Source organism: Symsagittifera roscoffensis, chromosome 9 (genome assembly GCF_963678635.1).
Source record: "Symsagittifera roscoffensis chromosome 9, txSymRosc1.1, whole genome shotgun sequence".
Classification (NCBI taxonomy): Eukaryota; Metazoa; Xenacoelomorpha; order Acoela; family Convolutidae; genus Symsagittifera; species Symsagittifera roscoffensis.
Window position 1 is genome coordinate 49226099 of NC_087070.1, and position 19164 is coordinate 49245262.

A 19164-nucleotide genomic window follows, 5' to 3' on the forward strand; every position below is an offset into this window, starting at 1 on the left:
AAAAATTGTATGTTTTTAATACAAAAATTTAAACCAGTGGTTGCATGCTAACCAAAATATGTTCAAAGGTTGCAATTCTAGTGCCAAAACTTAAATTTCAGAAGCTGGTAGTTTCGAAGATATGGACATTTTTAGGAATCTTTCGAAAATTGTAAAAACTTGGATTTTAAACTCGAAACAAAACTTCAAATTCAAAGTATTGTACCCTTGGTTGTATGCTAATGCAAGCGTAGGTTAAGGTTGTGATTTCAATTTCGAAACAGACTTTTCCAGAAGCTCGTAGTTATAGAAATCTGGACGATTTCTCGAATGGTTCAAAATTTCTAAAAACTTGGAAAAAAATGCAATATTAATAATTGTTTCAAAGTATTGTAACCGTAATTGCATGTTAGCGGGAGTGTATTTTAGATTTGCCAACTTGGTCTTCCAGATGCTCTTATTTTAGGGGATACGGAAGATTTGAGGGTTTTTTCAAAAATTTTGAAAAACTTAAAAGGAAATTTAAAAAAATTTATAACTTAATTCATGCAGAGACTGAACGCGCGTTTTTGCTCAAAATGCAGTAGACTTTCGCTTCACGTTTTCATTTTTTAAAACCGCAGCATTTGGAATTTTACTTGCTTATATGCGCGTATTTTTTAGCCTCATAAATGTTTACAGTTGTTGATTTGAACTCTTTTTAATCAAAAGAAAGACTACGTGTAAAATTTAAGCATTGATTGATATTGTTGCTCAATTGACAAACAAATTCCATCAATTGTTCTGTTAAATATTTACCTCGAAAATTATTCCCACTTTTATTAACCCAGATTCCCAATTTTGCCCGTAAACAAACATTTTATTTTTTCAGTTATTTGGAAACTTGCGTTTTTTAAATCCTCAAACGGTGAAAATTCAGGCAATCAGGTAAGGTGACGTCCCATTTGTACCAACGGTCATTTGTACCAAAATGAAAAATCGATCCCATTTGTACCAAAACTATTCCACTAATTGGTCGAATTGTGAGCCAATGAATTGTTAAATTAATTTTCTTCTGTTCAAACAGAAGAAAACTAAGCAGCAGAATAGTGACCGTCGCAGTCGCGCCAACATGTTGCGACCTTGCCAACAGAGGGTAGGACTCTATACGAAAATTAGAGCCGGTTATTGCCGCAAAGCGGCGACGCACGCATAGCGCGCCCACCGAAGACCTTAAACCAAGAGCTTGAAGTAGTCGGCTTAATAGTCTTAGGCCAATTGAATATTTTTTGGTACTAGCGCGATTGATTTTTTATTTTGGTACAATTGGGACTGATTTAACATTTTGGTACTTGTGAATACCCACCATCAGGTAAACATGACACTCAGTTAATTTTTGTTATTTGAGTTACAGCTATGAAGTTGAAGCTGAACTTTTCTGTATGCATCCACGTGTCAAGTCAGGCGAGCGGATTTTCAAAAAAATTGAACATTTTGAACGTTTTTAGCTTGATCAAATTGATTCTCAGACTTCTCCTAAAAAATAGACCTCTTGCAGAAATTTCTAAGGGAACAACCACTCAACCGAAAGTCCACTAAACCGAAAAATCATTGAATACAAAAAAATGCCTTTAGCCGAAAACTCGCGTAGTATGCTAATGCGATCGTAGGTTAAGGTTGTGATTTTAATGTCCAATCTGAATTTTCCAGAAGCTCGTAATTATAGAGATTTGAACGATTTTTCGAATGGTTCAAAAATTCTAAAAACTTGGAAAAAAATGCAATATTAATATTTGTTTAAAATATTGTAACCGTACTTGCATGTTACCGAGAGTGTATTTTAGATTTGCCAATCTTGGTCTTCCAGATGCTCTTATTTTAGGGGATACGGAAGATTTGAGGGTTTTTTCAAAAATTTTGAAAAACTTAAAAGAAAATTTAAAAAAATTTATTTTAAAATCAAACTTTTGTACGCGGACTTGCGTGCATTGCGGAAGTAGCTTGGGGTTGTGCTTGTAATCATGAAGTTTTATTTCCCAGAAAATCGTAACTTAGGAGATATGGAAAGTTATACAATTGGATCAAAAATTGTGAAAAGTTAAGTTTTTCAAAAATTCTGAAAGATTATTTTTGTTTCAAACGTTTTTAACCGTACTTGCATGCTAGCGGGAGTGTAAAGTGGGGTTGCATATCTTATGCAAAACTTGTTCTTGCAAAAGTTCCTAGTTTGGGAGATAAGACGATATTACGCATCTGTCAAAAAGATTTAAATTTGAAATTTTGAAATTTAAATTGAAATTTTTTTTTTCAAATTTAAAATTTTGTTTCAGTATTTGCATGTTTTTGGGGGAGCAGTGTAGGTTGTGATTCTAATGCCAAAACTTCACCTTCCCATAGCTTTTCGTTTGAGAGATTTTTTTAAGATTTTTTTGTTTTTTTTTGCCGCACTTTCATGTTAACGGGGATGTAATTTGTATGCCTGTATTTGGCTTTTCTGAAGTGCAATCCAAAATCTGAAAAAATTTCAACTAAGGTGTCAGGGTTATCGTACAAGTTTCAATTCTTGCCTCTAAATATCACTGCTCAAATCCTTTTAGCTTCCGAGCAAGCCTTTTTGCTGATTTTTTAAAACAGTTTTCACAAAAATTGTTTAGAAAAATCACAAAATATGAAGTTCCCAATCTTATAGTGGGGCCCTGTCTGGGTACTCTTAGGGAGGTCAAGTCTTGCCTCCAAACATGATTGTTCAAAACTTTAAAATTTCCACGATATGCCGTTTGTATATGATAATGTGGGTTCGAATTCCGATCCCGAGTCGGAGTCTTTGCCCCAGTTATATTTATATATATCAGCGAGATGTATATCGGGATATCAGCCCTGCATTTGTTAGTTAAATCATTCATTTGTGAAAAAGTTTTTTTTTTCATTTTTAATCATTCAGAGGGTGGGGGGTTATTACCAAAAAGAGCCTATTTATGTGCAGAAAACGGGGAAAATGAAAAAAAATTGAGAAAAAAATCAATTTGAGGCTTAATTTATATTGCATTTTTCAGTAACTGTGCACCAATTTGTGATAAATTTTTTCCTTGGCACTTTTCATCATTCAGGGGGGGGGGGTTGTAACCAAAAAAAAACATAATTTTCATTTAAAAGACGCCAAATCCGCTTCAACTGTTGTTTAATTTGCACTTTTTTCAATTTTCTAGCTTGATTTACTGTTCGGGATATCAGACGTGCATTTGTAAGAATTTGTCTGCTTTCTGACGATTATGATAAAAAAATCGTCAGTTTTTTTTTAAATTCACATGATTGTTCAAAACTTTAAAATTTCCACGATATGCCGTTTGTATAGGATAATGTGAGTTCGAATTCCGATCCCGAGTCGGAGTCTTTGCCCCAGTTATATTTATATATATCAGCGAGATATATATCGGGATATCAGCCCTGCATTTGTTTGTTAAATCATTCATTTGTGAAAAAAGTTTTCTTTTTCATTTTTAATCTTTTAGAGGGTGGGGTGTTATTACCAAAAAGAGCCTATTTATAAGCAGAAAACGGGGAAAATGAAAAAAAAAAATGAGAAAAATATCAGTTTGAGGCTTAACTAAGTTAAAATGCTTCGTTTTTATCGGTCACATAAATCTATATTGCATTTTTCAGTTACTGTGCACCAATTTAAGATAAATTTTTTCCTTGGCACTTTTCATCATTCAGGGGGGGGGTTGTAACCGAAAAAAAAAACATAATTTTCATTTAAAAGATTCCAAATCCGCTTCAACTTGTTTAATTTGCACTTTTTTTCAATTTTCTAGCTTGATTTACTGTTCGGGATATCAGACGTGCATTTGTAAGAATTTGTCTGCTTTCGGACGGTTATGAATACGCATTTGTCTAGATACTGCTAAGTAACCTTTTCACCCATTTCCACTTTAAGTGTTCGTTTACATTCACTTTCGTCTATTTGCTAAACTCCCTCGTGTCCATCAAATTTTATTCAATACGTGATATCACGAGCAGCACAAGTTGTAAATCTTTTCGACAGACAGTGTATGAAGCCGAGATTAAATTTAATTGTTGTTTACTGATAACTATTTTCTCATAGTTATCAGTAAATAGAACTCACTGAAATGATTGCACAATTGAAACCATTTTAGTTTACAGGAAATTGCGATTTGGTTCAATGGTGTCTGCCTGTTTTGTCTTCTGCTTAATGGTGGCAGTTGTCGAATTTGTTCACACAATGTAGGTAAAATGGACAACAGGCCGATCGGACTTCAAGCCGAAATAAAGACTACAAGCATACCTTCAGAACGCTAAATTTTCAGTAGTAAAATGTTTGTTTTCAAAAACTTAAGGCAAGGCAAGGTTAGTTCATAAAAAGCGTTCTTCATAATAATGCACCCATAAAGAGTGGTATCAGATAGTTACATCAACCAGATTAAACATATGTTACACAAATATTACACATGTAAAACAACTTCAGCAACGTTTTAGTTTTTAATATTCCTAAACATCAATTTGAGGCTCAGAAACTTTGAAAAAGCCTATAACTTGTTAAAAAACCTCATGAAATTGAGAAATTTCAAATAAGCCAACATTCATGACTTTTTGACAAAACATTCGGCTTGAAGCCCCACATTTTTCAATTCGGCTGCTTGAAGTCCTGTCGGCTTGCTGTTCGGTTCGCGGAGTAAACCAATTCTTTTACACGTACATTTGTTCAACGCACAGTATAACTTAATTCATGTAGAGAATGAACGCGCGTTTTTGCTCAACATGCAGTCAGTAGACTTTCGCTTCACGTTTTCATTTTTTAAAACCGCAGCATTTGGAATTTTACTTGCTTATATGCGCGTATTTTTTAACCTCATAAATTCTTACAGTTGTTGATTTGAATTCTTTTTAATCAAAAGAAAGACTACGTATAAAATTTAAGCATTGATTGATGTTGTTGCTCAATTGATAAACAAATTCCATCAATTGTTCTGTTAAATATTTATCTCGAAAATTATTCCCACTGTTATTAACCCAGATTCCGAATTTTGCCCGTAATCAAACATTTTATATCTTCAGTTATTTGGAAATTTGCGTTTTTTAAATCCTCAAACGGTTAAAGTTCAGACAATCAGGTAAACATGAGACTCATTTACATTGTAGGATTCTTGTCATTAGATTTACAGCTATGAAATTGAAGCTGAAGTTTCCTGAATGAATCCACGTGTCAAGTCAGGCGAGCGGATTTTCAAAAAAGTTGAACATTTTGAACGTTTTTAGCTTCATTAAATTGATTCTCAGACTTCTCCTAAAGAATAGACCTCTTGCAGAAATTTCTGGGGAACAACCTCTCAACCGAAAGTCCACTAAACCGAAAAATCATTCGATACAAAAAAATGCCTTTAGCCGAAAACTCAGCCGAACCCATAATAAGAAGTCCTTTCACTCACTCTATAATTGTTCACCCGAAAATTATCGATATCTCGGTTCAAGGATGCCGGTTGGCGTGCGTCGCCGCTTTGCGGTGAAAACTGGCTCTTCTTTTCGTATACGCACTATTAAATCGGTGGCATGTCACGTAATCGAATACCCTGATAGCAGAAAAAATATTCGTTCCCGGATAGTCGAAAAATAAATTCGTTCCCGGATAGCCGATTTTTTTGTTCCCGGATAGCCGAATGTTTTTTGTTCCCGATAGCCAAAAAATTTGATTCGATCCACATGGGGGCTTTCAACAGTGCCGAAGTACAACAGTGCTGAAAAGGGGCAGTACAACAGTGCCGAAGTACAACAGTGCCGAAAATGAAAAAGTGTTCAACAGTGCCGAAAATTGATGATTTTCGGCACTGTTGAACTAAAATTTTGTTTTAGGCACTCTTGTACTTCGGCACTGTTGAACGCCCCTCTAAGGGCAGCACAACAGTGCCGAAGTACAACAGTGCCGAAAATAATTTTATTGTTCAACAGTGCCGAAAATCATCAATTTTCGGCACTGTTGAACACTTTTTCATTTTCAGCACTGTTGTACTTCGACACTGTTGATCGCCCACTGCTGAAAATGAAAGTGTTCAACAGTGCCGAAAATTGATGATTTTTGGCACTGTTGAACAATAAGTTTATTTTCGGCACTCATGTACTTCGGCATTGTTGAACACCCCTCTAAGGGCATCACAACAATGCCGAAATACAACAGTGCCAAAAATAAATTAATTGTTCAACAGTGCCGAAAATCATCAAATTTTGGCACACTTGAACACCTTTTCATTTTCAGCACTGTTGTACTTCGTCCTGTCGTCCTGTCGACTATGAACCAATCAGAACCGAGATGAGAAAGAGAACTTTCAAAATATATAATAATGATTTATTTTTTTTCTTCATTGTCTTGAATCTGATTGGTTAATACAGTGTTTTTCTGGTTATTGACAAGTGGAAATACGCGGTTTTCTAAAGGCTGCTACGTATCGCTTTTTCAAATCTGAAGTCTGCATGAATTTCATTTTAGGGTCTTTTTTTAGGTCAATGTCAAATGTCTGCACAGATTATCTTGAAGATTTAAACATCGTTTACATTTTTAAATGAACAGTTTAATATAAACATTTGAACCAGTGGTTGCATGCTAACGAAAATATGTTTAAAGGTTGCGATTCTAGTGTCAAAACCTAAATTTCAGAAGCTGGTAGTTTAGGACGCTTTTACGAATCTTTCGATAATTGTAAAAACTTGAATTTTAAACTCGAAACAAAACTTCAAATTCGAAATGTTGTACCATTGGTTGCATGCTAATGCGAGCGTAGGTTAAGGTTGTGATTTCAATGTCCAAATTGCCTTTTCCAGAAGCTCGTAGTTTTAGAGATGTGGACAATTTTTCAAATGGTTCAAAAATAGGAAAAAAATGCAATATTATTTTTTGTTTCAAAATGTTTTAACCGTACTTGCAAGCTAGTGGGAGCGTATTTTAGGTTTGCCGATACTTGGTCTTCCAGATGCTCTTATTTTAGGAGATATGGACGATTTGAGGGATTTTTTAAAAAGTTTTAAAAACTTAAAAGAAAATTTTGAAAAATTTGTTTCAAAATCAAAATTTTGTACGTGGACTTGCATGCATTTGCTGAAGAAGCTTGGGGTTGTTCATGTAATGACGAAAGTTTACCTTCCAGAAAATTGTACTTAAGGAGATATGGGAAGTTTGACAATTGGATCAAAAGTTCTGAAAAATTAAGTTTTTCATTAATTTGAATAATTATTTTATTTCAAAATTTATAACCGTACTTGCATGCTAGCGGGAGGGTAATTTGGGTTCGAGTTTCTTATGCAAAACCTGGTCTTGCCAAAGCTCCTAGTTTGGGAGATAAGACGATTTTACGCATCTGTCAAAAAGATCTAGAAACTTACAAGAAAAAATTGAAAAAAATTATTTCAAATTTAAAAATTTGTTTCCTTACTTGCATGTTTTTGGGGGTGAATTGTAGGTTGTGATTCTAATACCAAAACATTACCTTCCAATAGTTTTTTGTTCTAGAGAATTTTTAGATTTTTCAAAAAAAAAAACGAAAAGCATTCAAAAATTCTAAGTTTTTTTTTTAGCCGCACTTGCATGCTAACGGTGATGTAATTTCTGGTTGCATTTTTATGCCTGAATGTGGCTTTTCTGAAGCTCAATCCGAAATGTGGGAATATTTGAACTAAGGTGTCAGGGTTATCTTACAAGTTACAAATCTTGCCTCTAAATATCACTGCTCTAATCCTTTAAGCTTCCGAGACAAGCCTTTTTTTTCTGATTTGTTTTCAACAGATTTCATAAAAATTGTTTAAAAAAATCACAAAATATGAAGTTCCCAACCTTATAGTGGGGCCCTGTCAGGGCACTCTTAGGGGTGTTAAGTCTTGCCTCGAAACATGATTGCTCAAAACTTTAAAATTTCCACGATATGCCGTTTGTATTTTTTTTTTCAAAAACTTGAAGTTCCCAACCCTGTAGTTCGTTGCTGTCGGAGTACTCTAAGGAGTTACAAATCTTGCCTCCAAATATGATTGTTCAAATCTTTGTAGTTTTCGAGATATGAAGCTTTTTGTGATTTTTTCAAAAAATTTTCAGAAAACGTATATTAATTTTTTTCGCAAAATCTGAAATTTCCAACCCTGTATTTGGGTACTGTCAGAGTAATCTCAAAGGTTGCGAAGCTTGCATCCAAATATGACTGCTCAAGTGTAGTTTTCGAGATATGACGTTTTTTGTGATTTTTTTCAAAATTTTTCTGAAAACTTAAATTATTATTAGTTTTTAAAAATCTGATATTCCCAACCCTGTAGTTAGGTCCTGTCGGAGTATTCTAAGGAGTTACAAATCTTGCCTCCAAATATGACTGTTCAAATCCTTGTAGTTTTCGAGATATGACGTTTTTTGCAATTTTCAAAATTTTTCAGAAAACTTGAATTATTTTTTTTCTTCTAAAATCTGAAATTCCCAACCCTGTAGTTAGGTCCTGTCAGAGTACTCTCAAGGATTGCAAATCTTGCCTCCAAATATGACTGCTCAATTCTTTGTAGTTTTCGAGATATGACGTTTTTTGTGATTTTTTCAAAATTTTCAGAAAACTTAATTTATTATTAGTTTTTAAAAATCTGAAATTCCCAACCTGTAGTTAGGTCCTGTCGGAAAACTCTAAAATATTGCGAACCTTGCCTCCAAGTATGACTGCTCATTTTTTTGTATCTTTTGAGATATGACGTTTTTTGCGATTTTTTCAAAATTTTTCAGAAAACTTGAATTATTTCTATTCTTTAAAAATCTGAAATTCCCAACCCTGTAGTTAGGTCCTGTCAAAGTACGCTCAAGAACTGCGAATCTTGCCTCCAATTATCACTGCTCAAGTCTTTGTAGTTTTCGAGATATGACGTTTTTTGCGATTTTTTCAAAATTTTTCAGAAAACTTGAATTATTTCTATTCTTTAAAAATCTGAACTTCCCAACCCTGTAGTTAGGTCTTGTCAAAGTACTATCAAGGATTGCGAATCTTGCCTCCAAATTTCACTGCTCAATTCTTTGTAGTTTTCGAGATGTGACGTTTTTTGTGATTTTTTCAAAATTTTCAGAAAGTTTAAATTAATTAATTTTCAAAATTTGAAATTCCCAACTCTATAGTTCGGCGTTGTCAGGGTACTCTAAAGAGTTGCAAATCTTGCCACATGCGACTGCTAAACGCGACTGCTCAAATGCTTTTAGTTTCCGAGATGTGACGTTTTTCGATTTTTTTAAAATTTCTCAAAGAACTTATCTACAAAGAAATTCAAAAAATTTGAAACTACTAACTTGATGAAGATACAACCTTATTGTCAGCGCGTACACCCAGGCGTATCAAATCTTGCCTCTTAATATGAATGCTCAAATTCTTTTAGTTTCGGAGAAAAGACGTTTTTTTTTTCAATTTTTTTTTCGGGAATCTTAGGTTTAAAAAATTCACAAAATTTTGGATTCCTAGCCCTATAGTAGGGTGCTCTCAGGGAGTCTCAGTGGTTGCAAATCTGGCTTCCAAATTTCTCCAGAGGCCCATTAAGTTTTCAAGATGACGCTTTTAAAATGGGAATTTAAAAAAAATTTAAAAGTTCGAAATTACCAAACCTGGGTGCAGTCAGAGTACACTAAAAGTTTGCAGATGTTGTTTCCAATATATGCGGTTTTTTTCATGAGTTGTCGAAAAATTTCGAAGCACCGAAGGTGCGTTAATTGCTAGTTTAGGTTGAAAACACCTCATAAAATTTGAACCCTATAGTGGGGCGATGTCAAGAATTTAACAAGAAATAAGGGATAAAACTGCTTGTTCATGATTAAAATCATCTTCTCCATAAAAAAGTTGATTAAAGTCAACTTTAATTTGGAGAAAAAAGTTGAGGTTAATCATGAACAAGCAGTTTTATCCCTTATTTCTTGTTAAAGTGTTATCCTGCTCAAAAATCTTCAGCTGTCAAGTATGTTTCAAGTCTTGCCGGATTGGCTCCCAAATGTGGTTGCTCAATTCTTTTTAGTTTCCGAGATATCACGTTTTTATTGTTTTCCAGACCCCAAAAACATGCAAGTACGTTTTTAACAATTTGGGGGTTAATGCAAAGTTCCATAGATTGAAAAGCTTGCCTAGAAAAATTTAAAGTTTTCACGAACCGATTCGGTCTATGAAATAAGTAGAAATTTCATTGCTTCATAGCTTGAATAGCTTCAACGCTTGAAAACGTCAACGCTAGAATGGCTTCAATAGTAAACTTGAGCTTTTAGCCATCCGATACGCCGGATAAAATAACTTGAATTATTTTAACGCTTCATAGCTCGAATAGTAGGCTTAGAAAAACTTATACTTTTGGCGAAGTGATTCGGTCGTTGAAGTTTCTCAAACCGATTCACGACCTGGCTTAACTTGAAATTGTCGGAAATTTTGTTGCATCAGCAGCTTGATCAAATTAACACTTCAACTTTTGCGAGCCGTTGGATTAAGGGTAACGGTCCTACTAGTCTATTTTGAATCGATTTAAGCAAAAATATTTATAACAAATCAAAAAAATAAACAATATAAATCAGATTGCAACTTAAATCATTCCAATTTGGAATGAAGTAGATTTTTTTTATTATGCTACCAGACGCTATGGATAAAAAATTTAAAATGATTGTCATTGAGTAAATGCAACACAAACTTAAAACTAATGAATTAAAGATTTCGAAGTTTTTCAAACCGATTCACGACCTGGCTTAACTTGAAATTGTCGGAAATTTTGTTGCATCAGCAGCTTAATCAGATTAACAATTTAGCTTTTGCGAGCCGTTGGATTATGGGAAATGGTCCTACTAGTCTATTTCAAATCGATTTAAGCAAAATAATCTATAACAAATCTAGAAAGTAATTAATATAAATCAGATTGCAACTCAAATCATTCCAAACTGGAATTAATTTGAGTTTTTCTTAATATGCTACCAGACGCTTAGTTATTTGTCATCAAAACTCAGTTTTGGCGGTTTATTTAAGTTTTTCATATTAAAGTTGTGAGGAGAAGTTTTACAAGGTAACAAAACATTAAATTTGTTTGTAAATATACTGGGACTTTTTTCTGAATGACGAAATTGTCTTCTATCATCTTCTATTATTCAAATGCAATGCCAAAAACTATGGATCCAATGCTTAAGCAATTTTTATTGGGGATAATGGTTAACACAAGGCGTCACTGACAATTTTTAAGCAGCGCTTTTCTGGAGTGCGGTCTGTATTTAGGCAACCGCGTATTCCTACTCGTCAGTTAGCAAACAAGTACTGTATGAACCAATCAGAACCGAGATGAGAAAGCGAACTTTCAAAATATATAATAATTATTTTTTTTTCATTGTCTTGAATCTGATTGGTTAATACAGTATTTTTCTGGTTATTGACGAGTGGAAATACGCGGTATTCTAAAGGCTGCTACGTATCGCTTTTTCAAATCTAAAGTCTGCATGAATTTCATTTTAGGGTCTTTTTTTAGGTCAATGTCAAATGTCTGGACAGATTATCTTGAAGATTTAAACATCGTTTACATTTTTAAATGAACAGTTTAATACAAACATTTGAACCAGTGGTTGCATGCTAACGAAAATATGTTTAAAGGTTGCGATTCTAGTGTCAAAACCTAAATTTCAGAAGCTGGTAGTTTAGGACGCTTTTACGAATCTTTCGATAGTTGTAAAAACTTGAATTTTAAACTCGAAACAAAACTTCAAATTCGAAAAGTTATACCATTGGTTGCATGCTAATGCGAGCGTAGGTCAAGGTTGTGATTTCAATGTCCAAATTGCTTTTTCCAGAAGCTTGTAGTTATGGAGATGTGGACGATTTTTCAAATGGTTCAAAAATGGGAAAAAAATGCAATATTATTTTTTGTTTCAAAATGTTTTAACCGTACTTGCAAGCTAGTGGGAGCGTATTTTAGGTTTGTCGATACTTGGTCTTCCAGATGCTCTTATTTTAGGAGATATGGACGATTTGAGGGATTTTTTAAAAAGTTTTAAAAACTTAAAAGAAAATTTTGAAAAATTTGTTTCAAAATCAAAATTTTGTACGTGGACTTGCATGCATTTGCTGAAGAAGCTTGGGGTTGTTCATGTAATGACGAAAGTTTACCTTCCAGAAAATTGTACTTAAGGAGATATGGGAAGTTTGACAATTGGATCAAAAGTTCTGAAAAATTAAGTTTTTCATTAATTTGAATAATTATTTTATTTCAAAATTTATAACCGTACTTGCATGCTAGCGGGAGGGTAATTTGGGTTCGAGTTTCTTATGCAAAACCTGGTCTTGCCAAAGCTCCTAGTTTGGGAGATAAGACGATTTTACGCATCTGTCAAAAAGATCTAGAAACTTACAAGAAAAAATTGAAAAAAATTATTTCAAATTTAAAAATTTGTTTCCTTACTTGCATGTTTTTGGGGGTGAATTGTAGGTTGTGATTCTAATACCAAAACATTACCTTCCAATAGTTTTTTGTTCTAGAGAATTTTTAGATTTTTAAAAAAAAAAACGAAAAGCTTTCAAAAATTCTAAGTTTTTTTTTTTAGCCGCACTTGCATGCTAACGGGGATGTAATTTCTGGTTGCATTTTTATGCCTGAATGTGGCTTTTCTGAAGCTCAATCCGAAATGTGGGAATATTTGAACTAAGGTGTCAGGGTTATCTTACAAGTTACAAATCTTGCCTCTAAATATCACTGCTCTAATCCTTTAAGCTTCCGAGACAAGCCTTTTTTTTCTGATTTTTTTTCAACAGCTTTCATAAAAATTGTTTAAAAAAATCACAAAATATGAAGTTCCCAACCTTATAGTGGGGCCCTGTCAGGGCACTCTTAGGGGTGTTAAGTCTTGCCTCGAAACATGATTGCTCAAAACTTTAAAATTTCCACGATATGCCGTTTGTATTTTTTTTTTCAAAAAACTTGGATTGAAAAAATTCCAACCGAACTTGAAATTCTCAACTCTATGGTGGTGTGGTGTCAGGGTTCGTAATCAGATTGTACCCCCTGCGTTTCAAATATGACTGCTCAATTCTTTTTGGTCTTCGATATATGGGGTTTTTTATGATTGTTTCGCAAAATCTATTAAATATTTAAATGCGGGCTTCACTATCTCGCCATGTTTAAGCTTTTTCAACGTATTATTTTTGCATGTTTAAGCTATATCGTATAATGCAATGGTTAAGAATTTTTTTCGATTTTCCAATTTGATTTTAGTGGTTATTTTACCGAGTTTAAATTAAGCAGCCCAATATCGAATTAGGGGTTGCGAATTTGGCATCCAATTTTGAATGCCCGAATCATTTTAGTTAACGAGATCAGACGATTTTTGAGATTTTTCAAAAATTTTCAGAAATTTCAAATAACAAAATTATTTACAAAACTTGAAGTTCCCAACCCTGTAGTTCTTTGCTGTCGGAGTGCTCTAAGGAGTTACAAATCTTGCCTCCAAATATCACTGCTCAATTCTTTGTAGTTTTCGAGATATGACGCTTTTTGTGATTTTTTCAAAAAATTTTCAGAAAACTTATATTAATTTTTTTTCGCAAAATCTGAAATTTCCAACCCTGTAGTTGGGTACTGTCAGAGTAATCTCAAAGGTTGCGAATCTTGCATCCAAATATGACTGCTCAAGTGTAGTTTTCGAGATATGACGTTTTTTGTGATTTTTTTCAAAATTTTTCTGAAAACTTAAATTATTTTTAGTTTTTAAAAATCTGATATTCCCAACCCTGTAGTTAGGTCCTGTCGGAGTACTCTAGGGAGTTACAAATCTTGCCTCCAAATATGACTGTTCAAATCCTTGTAGTTTTCGAGATATGACGTTTTTTGCAATTTTCAAAATTTTTCAGAAAACTTGAATTATTTTTTTTCTTTTAAAATCTGAATTTCCCAACCCTGTAGTTAGGTCCTGTCAGAGTACTCTCAAGGATTGCAAATCTTGCCTCCAAATATGACTGCTCAATTCTTTGTAGTTTTCGAGATATGACGTTTTTTGTGATTTTTTCAAAAATTTTCAGAAAACTTAAATTATTATTAGTTTTTAAAAATCAGAAATTCCCAACCTGTAGTTAGGTCCTGTCGGAAAACTCTAAAATATTGCGAATCTTGCCTCCAACTTTGACTGCTCAATTTTTTGTAGTTTTTGAGATATGACGTTTTTTGCGATTTTTTCAAAATTTTTCAGAAAACTTGAATTATTTCTATTCTTTAAAAATCTGAAATTCCCAACCCTGTAGTTAGGTCCTGTCAAAGTACGCTCAAGAACTGCGAATCTTGCCTCCAAATATCACTGCTCAATTCTTTGTAGTTTTCGAGATATGACGCTTTTTGTGATTTTTTCAAAAAATTTTCAGAAAACTTATATTAATTTTTTTTCGCAAAATCTGAAATTTCCAACCCTGTAGTTGGGTACTGTCAGAGTAATCTCAAAGGTTGCGAATCTTGCATCCAAATATGACTGCTCAAGTGTAGTTTTCGAGATATGACGTTTTTTGTGATTTTTTTCAAAATTTTTCTGAAAACTTAAATTATTATTAAGTTTTAAAAATCTGATATTCCCAACCCTGTAGTTAGGTCCTGTCGGAGTACTCTAAGGAGTTACAAATCTTGCCTCCAAATATGACTGTTCAAATCCTTGTAGTTTTCGAGATATGACGTTTTTTGCAATTTTCAAAATTTTTCAGAAAACTTGAATTATTTTTTTTCTTTTAAAATCTGAATTTCCCAACCCTGTAGTTAGGTCCTGTCAGAGTACTCTCAAGGATTGCAAATCTTGCCTCCAAATATGACTGCTCAATTCTTTGTAGTTTTCGAGATATGACGTTTTTTGTGATTTTTTCAAAAATTTTCAGAAAACTTAAATTATTATTAGTTTTTAAAAATCTGAAATTCCCAACCTGTAGTTAGGTCCTGTCGGAAAACTCTAAAATATTGCGAATCTTGCCTCCAAGTATGACTGCTCAATTTTTTGTAGTTTTTGAGAAATGACGTTTTTTGCGATTTTTTCAAAATTTTTCAGAAAACTTGAATTATTTCTATTTAAAAATCTGAAATTCCCAACCCTGTAGTTAGGTCCTGTCAAAGTACGCTCAAGAACTGCGAATCTTGCCTCCAAATATCACTGCTCAAGTCTTTGTAGTTTTCGAGATATGACGTTTTTTGCGATTTTTTCAAAATTTTTCAGAAAACTTGAATTAATTCTATTCTTTAAAAATCTGAAATTCCCAACCCTGTAGTTAGGTCTTGTCAAAGTACTCTCAAGGATTGCGAATCTTGCCTCCAAATATCACTGCTCAATTCTTTGTAGTTTTCGAGATATGACGTTTTTTGTGATTTTTTCAAAAAATTTTCAGAAAACTTCTATTAATTTTTTTTCGCAAAATCTGAAATTTCCAACCCTGTATTTGGGTACTGTCAGAGTAATCTCAAAGGTTGCGAAGCTTGCATCCAAATATGACTGCTCAAGTGTAGTTTTCGAGATATGACGTTTTTTGTGATTTTTTTCAAAATTTTTCTGAAAACTTAAATTATTATTAGTTTTTAAAAATCTGAAATTCCCAACCCTGTAGTTAGGTCCTGTCGGAATACTGTAAGGAGTTACAAATCTTGCCTCCAAATATGACTGTTCAAATCCTTGTAGTTTTCGAGATATGACGTTTTTTGCGATTTTTTCAAAATTTTTCAGAAAACTTGAATTATTTCTATTCTTTAAAAATCTGAAATTCCCAACCCTGTAGTTAGGTCCTGTCAAAGTACGCTCAAGGACTGCGAATCTTGCCTCCAAATATCACTGCTCAAGTCTTTGTAGTTTTCGAGATATGACGTTTTTTGCGATTTTTTCAAAATTTTTCAGAAAACTTGAATTATTTCTATTCTTTAAAAATCTGAAATTTCCAACCCTGTAGTTAGGTCTTGTCAAAGTACTCTCAAGGATTGCGAATATTGCCTCCAAATACCACTGCTCAATTCTTTGTAGTTTTCGAGATGTGACGTTTTTTGTGATTTTTTCAAAATTTTCAGAAAGTTTAAATTAATTAATTTTCAAAATTTGAAATTCCCAACTCTATAGTTCGGTGTTGTCAGGGTACTCTAAAGAGTTGCAAATCTTGCCACATGCGACTGCTAAACGCGACTGCTCAAATGCTTTTAGTTTCCGAGATGTGACGTTTTTCGATTTTTTAAAAATTTCTCAAAGAACTTATCTACAAAGAAATTCAAAAAATTTGAAACTACTAACTTGATGAAGATGCAACCTTATTGTCAGCGTACACCCAGGCGTCTCAAATCTTACCTCTTAATATGAATGCTCAAATCCTTTTAGTTTCGGAGAAAAGACGTTTTTTTTTCAATTTTTTTTTTCGGGAATCTTAGGTTTAAAACACTCACAAAATTTTGGATTCCTAGCCCTATAGTAGGGTGCTCTCAGGGAGTCTCTGTGGTTGCAAATCTGGCTTCCAAATTTCTCCAGAGGCCCATTAAGTTTTCGAGATGACGCTTTTAAAATGGGAATTTAAAAAAAATTTAAAAGTTCGAAATTACCAAACCTGGGTGCAGTCAGAGTACACTAAAAGTTTGCAGATGTTGTTTCCAATATATGCGGTTTTTTTCATGAGTTGTCGAAAAATTTCGAAGCACCGAAGGTGCGTTAATTGCTAGTTTAGGTTGAAAACACCTCATAAAATTTGAACCCTATAGTGGGGCGATGTCAAGAATTTAACAAGAAATAAGGGATAAAACTGCTTGTTCATGATTAAAATCATCTTCTCCATAAAAAAGTTGATTAAAGTACTGTATAGTTAGCAAACAAGTACTGTATGAACCAATCAGAACCGAGATGAGAAAGCGAACTTTCAAAATATATAATAATTATTTTTTTTTCATTGTCTTGAATCTGATTGGTTAATACAGTATTTTTCTGGTTATTGACGAGTGGAAATACGCGGTATTCTAAAGGCTGCTACGTATCGCTTTTTCAAATCTAAAGTCTGCATGAATTTCATTTTAGGGTCTTTTTTTAGGTCAATGTCAAATGTCTGGACAGATTATCTTGAAGATTTAAACATCGTTTACATTTTTAAATGAACAGTTTAATACAAACATTTGAACCAGTGGTTGCATGCTAACGAAAATATGTTTAAAGGTTGCGATTCTAGTGTCAAAACCTAAATTTCAGAAGCTGGTAGTTTAGGACGCTTTTACGAATCTTTCGATAGTTGTAAAAACTTGAATTTTAAACTCGAAACAAAACTTCAAATTCGAAAAGTTATACCATTGGTTGCATGCTAATGCGAGCGTAGGTCAAGGTTGTGATTTCAATGTCCAAATTGCTTTTTCCAGAAGCTTGTAGTTATGGAGATGTGGACGATTTTTCAAATGGTTCAAAAATGGGAAAAAAATGCAATATTATTTTTTGTTTCAAAATGTTTTAACCGTACTTGCAAGCTAGTGGGAGCGTATTTTAGGTTTGTCGATACTTGGTCTTCCAGATGCTCTTATTTTAGGAGATATGGACGATTTGAGGGATTTTTTAAAAAGTTTTAAAAACTTAAAAGAAAATTTTGAAAAATTTGTTTCAAAATCAAAATTTTGTACGTGGACTTGCATGCATTTGCTGAAGAAGCTTGGGGTTGTTCATGTAATGACGAAAGTTTACCTTCCAGAAAATTGTACTTAAGGAGATATGGGAAGTTTGACAATTGGATCAAAAGTTCTGAAAAATTAAGTTTTTCATTAATTTGAATAATTATTTTATTTCAAAATTTATAACCGTACTTGCATGCTAGCGGGAGGGTAATTTGGGTTCGAGTTTCTTATGCAAAACCTGGTCTTGCCAAAGCTCCTAGTTTGGGAGATAAGACGATTTTACGCATCTGTCAAAAAGATCTAGAAACTTACAAGAAAAAATTGAAAAAAATTATTTCAAATTTAAAAATTTGTTTCCTTACTTGCATGTTTTTGGGGGTGAATTGTAGGTTGTGATTCTAATACCAAAACATTACCTTCCAATAGTTTTTTGTTCTAGAGAATTTTTAGATTTTTTAAAAAAAAAAACGAAAAGCTTTCAAAAATTCTAAGTTTTTTTTTTTAGCCGCACTTGCATGCTAACGGGGATGTAATTTCTGGTTGCATTTTTATGCCTGAATGTGGCTTTTCTGAAGCTCAATCCGAAATGTGGGAATATTTGAACTAAGGTGTCAGGGTTATCTTACAAGTTACAAATCTTGCCTCTAAATATCACTGCTCTAATCCTTTAAGCTTCCGAGACAAGCCTTTTTTTTCTGATTTTTTTTCAACAGCTTTCATAAAAATTGTTTAAAAAAATCACAAAATATGAAGTTCCCAACCTTATAGTGGGGCCCTGTCAGGGCACTCTTAGGGGTGTTAAGTCTTGCCTCGAAACATGATTGCTCAAAACTTTAAAATTTCCACGATATGCCGTTTGTATTTTTTTTTTCAAAAAACTTGGATTGAAAAAATTCCAACCGAACTTGAAATTCTCAACTCTATGGTGGTGTGGTGTCAGGGTTCGTAATCAGATTGTACCCCCTGCGTTTCAAATATGACTGCTCAATTCTTTTTGGTCTTCGATATATGGGGTTTTTTATGATTGTTTCGCAAAATCTATTAAATATTTAAATGCGGGCTTCACTATCTCGCCATGTTTAAGCTTTTTCAACGTATTATTTTTGCATGTTTAAGCTATATCGTATAATGCAATGGTTAAGAATTTTTTTCGATTTTCCAATTTGATTTTAGTGGTTATTTTACCGAGTTTAAATTAAGCAGCCCAATATCGAATTAGGGGTTGCGAATTTGGCATCCAATTTTGAATGCCCGAATCATTTTAGTTAACGAGATCAGACGATTTTTGAGATTTTTCAAAAATTTTCAGAAATTTCAAATAACAAAATTATTTACAAAACTTGAAGTTCCCAACCCTGTAGTTCTTTGCTGTCGGAGTGCTCTAAGGAGTTACAAATCTTGCCTCCAAATATCACTGCTCAATTCTTTGTAGTTTTCGAGATATGACGCTTTTTGTGATTTTTTCAAAAAATTTTCAGAAAACTTATATTAATTTTTTTTCGCAAAATCTGAAATTTCCAACCCTGTAGTTGGGTACTGTCAGAGTAATCTCAAAGGTTGCGAATCTTGCATCCAAATATGACTGCTCAAGTGTAGTTTTCGAGATAT

At 33.3% G+C, this 19164-nt stretch overlaps 1 protein-coding gene across 2 annotated transcripts in view; it reads left to right on the forward strand.

Annotated features, from left to right (window-relative positions):
* Positions 1-814: 814 nt before the first annotated feature.
* The window catches only part of LOC134854147 (uncharacterized), a 35417-nt gene continuing 17067 nt past the window's right edge, over positions 815-19164 (forward strand). Inside the window, exon 1 of one of the 2 annotated variants that reach the window (XM_063870270.1) lies at positions 815-906. The gene's annotated coding sequence lies outside the window, so the exon portion shown is untranslated. Of the gene's footprint in view, positions 907-4710; positions 5088-19164 lie in introns of those variants that run through there. The other variant, XM_063870271.1, reaches the window with a different exon arrangement.